The sequence below is a fragment of the Amborella trichopoda genome, chromosome 12 (genome assembly GCF_054954075.1).
Source record: "Amborella trichopoda isolate Santa Cruz 75 chromosome 12, AtrichopodaSantaCruz75HAP2 v2.0, whole genome shotgun sequence".
Lineage (NCBI taxonomy): Eukaryota > Viridiplantae > Streptophyta > Magnoliopsida > Amborellales > Amborellaceae > Amborella > Amborella trichopoda.
Genome location: NC_142347.1, coordinates 10924321 through 10932702, shown reverse-complemented (window position 1 = coordinate 10932702; position 8382 = coordinate 10924321). Strand labels below are relative to the sequence as shown.

The 8382-nt window shown below is 39.0% G+C and overlaps 1 long non-coding RNA gene across 1 annotated transcript in view; it reads right to left on the bottom strand.

Annotated features, from left to right (window-relative positions):
- Positions 1-559: 559 nt before the first annotated feature.
- The window catches only part of LOC18431828 (uncharacterized), a 36439-nt gene continuing 28616 nt past the window's right edge, over positions 560-8382 (bottom strand). The window contains exons 4-10 of the long non-coding RNA XR_966589.3: positions 8221-8381; positions 7759-7877; positions 2440-2573; positions 1727-1862; positions 1246-1325; positions 1011-1148; positions 560-925 (exon numbers count right to left, since the gene is read on the bottom strand). This is a non-coding gene — a long non-coding RNA (uncharacterized LOC18431828). The remainder of the gene's footprint in view (positions 926-1010; positions 1149-1245; positions 1326-1726; positions 1863-2439; positions 2574-7758; positions 7878-8220; position 8382) is intronic.

Sequence of the window (8382 nt, the reverse complement as noted above, 5' to 3'; positions counted from 1 at the left end):
TCCTTTTATATAATATGAAAAAATTTTCTAATATTTTAAATTATTTTGATATAATTTTATAACTACATCATAATTAATAATTATACAAATATCCATACATAAAAACAAGGTCTCAATATTTACCTATTTTTACAAAATAATAAAAATACATAATACATCACTACTATTTTTTTTTAGAAACTAAAAAAATACTATTTTTAAAGATATATAATGAGTTTTTTTAAAAAAATTGAGACAATTTGCCTATTTGGCAGATTCTGCGATCCGATCCACTGATACAACATGGGTACTGATGTAGACGATTCGGGTCACTGGTCCGTTTTTTTAAACCTTAGTTCAACCCCTCAACCAAACCCGTTGCGTTGCCAAGGGTTCAAAACATAACTGCACAAACGAGAGATCAACAATCCAACCAAGCGTATCAATAGCTCATGCTCCCAGAATAACCTAGATGTCCAGACCTAGAGATCAGTTGCTGTTTGAAAAGTCTGTCATTCTCCTCGAAACCCACCTGAGTTGTCTCACCATAGGGCCCGAATGAACAAGACAACCGAAAATATAAACAGGCACAATTCGAGAACTCTGTATTTCTACTCGAGACATGGAGCCCTGCAGGATCAACCTGAAAATAGTGACTCTCGCTGTTTCTATTGAGACTCAGCTGAGTCAAAAAGGACTACGATTGGGACCATGCTGAGTCCCGATCCAACTCGTCTTTACAATCTCCAACACCAAACCTTCCAGTCAGTATACATTTTAAAATACAGTAACATGGTCACTATATAAAATGTCAAACCCACAAGCAAACCCAGATTTAGTTACCGCAGCTCCGATGAATTCCATTAATTATCTAGCAGGGCTCCTCTACAGCCAAAATCGAAGCTTCAAAGCCAGAGGACTTTGTCCTCTCCAAAAATTCTTTGTTCTGCAAAGAGACAAATAGAAAATTAATATAAACACGTGGTCTAAGACTGGCCTATAAGCATGTAATGTTCGTTTAGTTCTTCTACCTTTATCCTCCTGAATTCCATAATCCCCTCGAGTCTTTCAAGACTAACGGCCTCACAAAAATTCTCTTCCTCCAATCTCTCCAATATCCTTTGTACAATAAATGTACTTTCATGAATGTGCCCCTCAAAAAGTTTTTCCTGTTTATGAATGGGTGAGATGACGAGAGAAGAAGTGGACAAAGAAAAACTAGTAGTTGAAAAAAGGAAGTGCAGAACATAGAATCAAAGAGCTCACCCACAACGAGTAACACGATTCACTGTTTCCCAAGAACCAGATAAAAATGTTGATCCATTCATCAGAGAATGTTTGGTTTTCTGTTCAGTAAACAACATTCACAAAACTTCAAACCCGTTGAAAGAAACACTGTTAGAAAATTTGAATACTGTGCAGTATGCGTCCAATCACAAGTATCTCTAAGCCTGTGGAACCTAGAGCAGACAATGATTGCTTCCAGCTCTACATTCCACTGCCTTCTCCCATTAGCCAATTCATTTGCGTGTAAAAGCAAGTTGCAAAGAGAGAATTGCTCAAATAATGGACTGAAGAGCAGCAGAGGGTATACCAGTTTTCTCTGCTCAACTCTAATTGTAGAGAAAGGGTGTGTGTGTGTGTGCTGCACATGCACGAATCTCTTCAATACATGACAAAAGAAAGGGATACGCCCAATGCTTTGTAAGGTGAGTGGCAGAGAGAGAAAGAGAGAGAGAATACTTACTTTGACTTAAAATGTTGAGTGTCAACCCAAAAAGTTTTGCTTCTCTTGCCCATCCATCATATGAACTTTTAAGGGGGAAGCACGTTTCAAGAGCCAGCTCCAATAATGGATAATCCGCATTCAGCTTTTCGGTAACCTGTACAAACATAAGAGGAAACCACTGCTTGGACTGAAGGAAACTTGTAGCTTCTTAACCATGCACCTCAACCACCCAGCAATGAACTATTAAGATGAACTGTTCCCCTGCTCAAGTCTGTCAAGGCCTACTTGAGAATTGGGAACGGTTCATCTCAACTGTTTCATAGTTCTCAACAAACAGTTGAGGTGACACACGACACCATGTTTGTGCACTGACCCTTAAGAGCAAGAAATAATCAGAGATGATGAGCTCCTATAGGACCCACAAAACCCGGTTACGACCACATAATCCCCTATCATGAATGGTGATGGCAGCATAGCTCTGCCCAAAATTCCATGACGTCTCTGCCAAGAGAAGCTACAGGGCCATAACACCACAAGTTTTTTGGAGAAACGGTTAACTTGACCATAACACCACAATGTGTGATAGGAGTCAGACAATCACAATCAGGTTCTTGTAGGGATCCCTTTGGACCCAGTCTTACACGATTTCATTTATAAAAGGCCTAAAGATGTACTATCTCCCTAAACCATTGTGTTATCTTCATAAACAAATGTATTAGAGGTAACATTACCTCTTCAACCTGTGTGTGTGAAGGTCTCAAGTGAGTAGTGTTCAACAAATATTTGAGCAGCGGAGGAAGCAATTTCCACCCTCTCTTGTCCTTCCCACACTAAGTCAGACATTGCATTTGGGCGCTCATAAATTCTGCAAGGTCACAGGTGTGAGATAGTATGAGGTTAAGCATCAAATATATCCAGTTCACCTGTTTCTACAGCAATATCATCTCAATAACTCGATTAGGTGCCATTATCTCAGCATTTCATACAGTAACTTAATGGTAATATTTTAGGTGTACCCATTATGACCGCGATTACATAAATTCCATCACCACTAGAAGTTAGGTGCCTTTGGGAGCAGAGTGTTAAGTAGATGGCAAAGACGCTAGTTGAAGAAAAAGCTTATTTAGGAGGCTAATTTCGCTATTTTTTTAATTAATAGGCTAGAAAAACCATAGGACTCTTCCACATTTTAACTGCTGTGCCAATCGAAAGACTCTAATTGGATACGTGGTTAAGTGTCCTAAACCTCCACGTAGTTTGAGAGAAATTCCATCTAAGGTGGTGCTTCCTCTTAGAGCATGGTTTCATGGTTTATGAGCATACAACATCCCCAGCATGTTCCCATCCTCTGAGAAACACATTACTTATCTTCTCTAGAGAATTTTCACAAATGCTGTCAAACAAAGAACCTCCTCTTGCCCTTAGGCGAGCTCATTTGTTGGATCTACATGATGCAAAAAAGCTAAATATGGGTTTTAAAGAGTGAACTACATCGAAATCTTTTGATTTCCTTTTTGAGGTGCATCATATTTTTAGTTATTTAGGTACTTAATATTTATCATATGTTGCTCCCAAACAAGGGAGCTTCTTCAAGCAATGATTTCCCCCAACTTTAGTTTTATGTGTCGTTGTTACTGAAATTAAGACTGTATGGGACCATCTGATTTGGGTTGGAAACCAATGAAACGGTGCCCCTATAGTTGGTTCGGGGGTATTGAACCCAGGGAAGCATCAAATCAGACAATACACAGTTAATAGCTTGAAGCAGCTGACGAATCCTAATGGTGAATAGAAAAAACAAATGAGGCCCTGTTTCAAAAAATTTAATGATTTTGGATCATTTTTAGGTGAGTCTTTAAGACTTTTCGACAATTATGTGGGGGTATTTTGGTAATTTTTACTACTTGGGTTGGTTTTGGGTTTAAAAGCTAGGCTCAGAGCGAGAGAGAGAGAGAGAGAGAGAGAGAGTGTTTGGCATACTTGCGCACACTATCCACAAGAATTAAAAAAAAACGCTAGATTTTGAATAAAATTCTCGAGTATCAAAGCATATTATGGGCACAATCCATCTTTCAATCCCCAAAGAAGTTCAATTGGTTTAATAATTTTTATTTATACATTTTTAAAGTAAAAAACAATAGGATAAATTTTTTGGGTCTTTTAGAGGTTTTGGAAATGAATGGTCAAAAGAAGAATTGTGACCACCTCATACCAAAGATAAATGGTCTCATGGTATACTTTTCCATTTGCTTATCTGCAGATTTGTGCATTATTTACACAAACATTATTAGTTTTCTCTTTTTTTTCTTTTCATATTATCATCATTCAAGCCTTATCCCAACTATTTGACGTCAGCTACACGTATCTCGTCCAACCATTCTATTCTCACAAGGGCCATACTCTTAGTAGCATAAGTCACATAATTTCTCACTACTTCTATCCATTTCCTTTTCGGCCTTCTCCTGACCCTTTTAGAGCCTTCCATGTGAACCAAATCGCATCCCCCAATCGGAGTTGTATAGGTCTACGCTAAACATGGTAAGTCTACTTTCCCTATGCTTTTCTTATTTATTTTTGTTCGTAGTACTTCAATGGAACTAAGAGTGTTGATCTATGGAAATTGTTCCCTACTTGTCATTTCGTAAACTTTCGGTTCCCTTATTTTGATATGTAACACTGATTTTTTTTAATCCACTTTTATTGTTTAATTTTAAATGCAGATACAAAAAATATCAAAGATGTGGCTCAATGGATGTATCCTTGGAGTCCTTCGATTACAGTAAAGTGATCAGAGAATCTTCTCGGTGAAGATCAGTGCATCTTCACCTTTTTATGTTTTAGCAACAACTTATCAGTTTTCAAAGGGAAAATTATAGATACCCCAACTATCCTACAATTCTCAGAGTTTATAGGATACCAAGATTCTACCTATGCGGAAACCATGGCCCTCTTGGTTGGACTCAAAAAGGTGCTTCAAGTAGCACATGAAGCTATTGGGATCTTGGTGGTCAGTTTCCAGTAACATAGTGAGATGGGCTACAAAAGAGCAGTTGCCTCCTTGGAGGCTTTTGTCCATCTTTGATAACATATTCTACATTTGCAATCTTTTGCCGCACGTTTCCTTTTCACATATTCTCAGAGAAGCAAATTTAGAGGCAGACCGTTTGGCTAGGGAAGGAGCCTCTTTCGGTCTAACAAATCAGCAACCAACATGATATCCTCAACTTTCTCTCTCCTTTCCTCTTCCCCAACTCTTTCTTCTTAACCCATGGGAACTTACTCTTCCCCACCCCACCCAAAAAAAAAAAAAATCAAAAAAAAAGGAGAATATATATATATATATATATATATATATATATATATTTTTTTTTTTTTTTTTTTTTTTTTTTTTTTTTTTCTTTGAGGTTATATTTTTTCTCATGTCTGTTGGATCTACTTGCTCAGTTTCAAGCCATTGGGCCTTTACCTAACTTAGCCTTCTGGACACTGTCATTTCTTCAACATCAACTGCCCCGATGGCTGAAGTCTTCACGTCGATCAGATACTTATCTAAGGTACGCATCTTTGTAACTTGTATCCCCCAACCTCACTCTCCTCTTCCATTTCTACCGCCTTTATTCGATCTATCATAACTCTATCACAGTGGTTGTGTTCTCACACACCCATCTCCATGTTCTACCTTTTTGTTATCTCTAGCTCCAATCTTTCCACTATATTCAATGTTGCTCCTCTACTCTTAAGTAGTGAGAATTGAAAATCGAGGGAGGGTTTTATACTCCCTCTCTCATCCTCTCTCTTTGCATCCAACACCCATTTACACTGAACTCGAAGAAATGCTAGCGTCATTCTAGGGAGGAGTATTACCCTATGATCAGTGGGTGTCCCTTGGATTCATCTACAAGGCACCTCCTCATTCCTCCTCCTTGGAAGCGCTACACTCCTTGTTTTAGGGTGATCCCACCATCACCAAATATCAGAGTCAACACGTTCTTTACCATTTTGCAGCGGCCCGAAGCTTTCACCTGATCCTCTTGGCCGCTGTGGTCCAAATCTCACTATAGTATGCCGGGAGAGGACTCACATTCATCATGGACAACAATCGATACTGGTGGCCTTCCTTTAAGCTGTAGTGGTCCAAATCTCACCATTGTAAGCCCGGCGAGGTTCCGCAACATCATGAACAGCTACTACCACTGGAGGCCCTCGCCTCAAACCTTATGGCATTATGTTTCACGTTAAGAGATTTCATCTTTTTATACATATGTACGGCTCTGCCCATTTTTTCTTCTTTAGGTATTTCTTTTCCTTTTTCTCCTCTTCTCTTCTTATCTCCCCTACCCCTAATATCTCTTTTACATTTGATGGGCGCAGCCCATGCTCCCTCTTTAGGTTGTTCTTATTTTCTTCTCTTCTTCCCTCCCTATATCTCTAACTCTTGTTGTCTGAGCACCCAATCTATGGGATCGCCTTCTTTAGATTTAGAATATTTGTAATACTCTTATTTTAATGCAGTTAACCTTGCTCAAAAAAAATTTATATATACCCTCCCAAAATCAACTTTCTATACATCCTACCCCCAATATTTTTTGTATTATATCCTAAACCCCAATATTATATTTCCATGTATTTACCCCCCCAATCAAAAAGTCAATGAGTTTTGAGACAAAATTGTCTTTTTCTCTCTCTTCCCCTTTTTTCTCATTTTTTCCTTTTAATGACATGACGCTTGCTCTCTTTCTCTCTATACTTGCCCTCTCTTACTTTCTCTCTCTACCTCTCTCCACCCGTCCTCTCTTTCTCTCTCTACCTGTTTCTCTCTATCTCTCTCTACCCTCCTACTCTTTCTGTCTCTACCCTCCCTCATCGTTTCTCTCTCTACCCTCCCTCACTCTTTCCCTCACTCTATTTCTCTCTCCATTTTTTTTATGTGATCCGGCACAATCCTTGTCGGACCGAAATATTTTTTTGCAGTCCGGACCGCAAAAAAAAATCGATCCGACAAGGAGTGTGCTGGACCACACCTTGCTAGATTGATTTTTTCTGCGGTTTAACACAAAAACGTTTTTGTGCCAGACCGCAAAAAACATTTTCAGTCTAGCAAGGAGTGTGCCAGTTCGCATAAAACAATGGACAGACAGAGAAAGAGTGATGGATGGTAGAGAGAAAAAGCGAGATAGAAAGAAACAGGTAGAGAGAGAGGACGGGCTGAGAGTGGAAGAAAGAGGACAAGTGGAGAGGTAGAGAGAGGGTAAGAGAAGGAGAGTAGAGAAAGGAAGAAAGTAAAGTGTCACATCATTAAAAGGAGAAATAGAGAAAAAAAGCGGGAGAGAGACAAAAAAGGCAATTTTGTCCCAAGTAATTTCCACATATAATGTTTCTAAACTTTGAATTTTACCTACGGGTGGCAAGTGGGTCAAGTTGACCAAAACCGAGTCCAAGTCCAAGTCCATGTTTTGGACCCAGAGGGTCGGGTCTGAGTACATGTTTTGGACCTAGAGGGTTGAGTCTAGGTCGAAATGACTTGAACTAACCAGCAGTTCCCAAGTCCAACATTGACCCTACTGGGTTGCAGTCAATCCGATCCCACCCAAAATACATAACTTATGATCGAAATATACATAAGATAAATTTTATGTTTTTTTTAAATTTCTAGACCCGAGTCAGGTTTCAGATCCAAGTCACTTGGACCCGGATCTGGATTTGGGCCTGGGTCCGAGTCAGTTGGAACGGGGTCTAGTTCTAGGTCCGGATCCATGTCCGTGTCAGGTTCTAAGTCCAGGACCCGTTGTCACCCCTAAGTCTACCTAAATGTTTGTATTACATTTTTATGCTTCCAAAATTATGTTAGATACAGACGTTTCCCTTCTTACGTTGCCAAAGATCATGCATCATTTCTGCTGAAATCCAAGTACAATTTCTAATCAAAGATGTCTTCTCAATAATATAGCCCATCAAAATTCCTAGCAGATAGTATCCCAACAAAAAGTAGGTATAACCAAAGTATAAATCTACAAAATTGGAGTTAAAAAAAAAACTTAAGTGGGACGTACCTCTCAAGAAAATAAAAAACCTTGGTCCTAGAAAAATGGTCACTTGACTTGCCCAAAGCCCTAGGCAAGAGAAGTTGTGCCAACGTGTGCACCCCCACAACCAAATCTTCTTCACAAACCTGAACAACCATTCAATTTGTAAACATTGTCACAAAAGCATCAAGATTCTAAGCAAGGTTTTCCACTCCAATGAACTGTTGAAAATGATAGTCCCACAGGGGCATCAGATGAAATGATGGATGGTGATATCCAGAGAACTTGTGCTACCTACCACAAGGAAGGGACATAACACAAGCAGTCTGACATAGTGAATCCATCACTGCTCATCATATTACAATGGATACAGCTTTTCAGAGTCAAATGAACCATATAATGCATTCCCAATATTAAAATTCATCAGCAATTTCAATGCAAGTCTGCACCAAATTAGCAAAAGCGATAACTATTTTTTATTTCTTTTACCTGCCCAACCATCCATAGAGTTAATAAGAGTTCATCTTCTCCACAACAATTCCATTCAAACTTCAGTTTTGGTAAGAGAATCATCAGTATACCCAGAGAATCATCAGTATATCAGGTTTCTTCGGTAAAACCAAAGAAATAACCACAAGCGTTGCTGCTTCC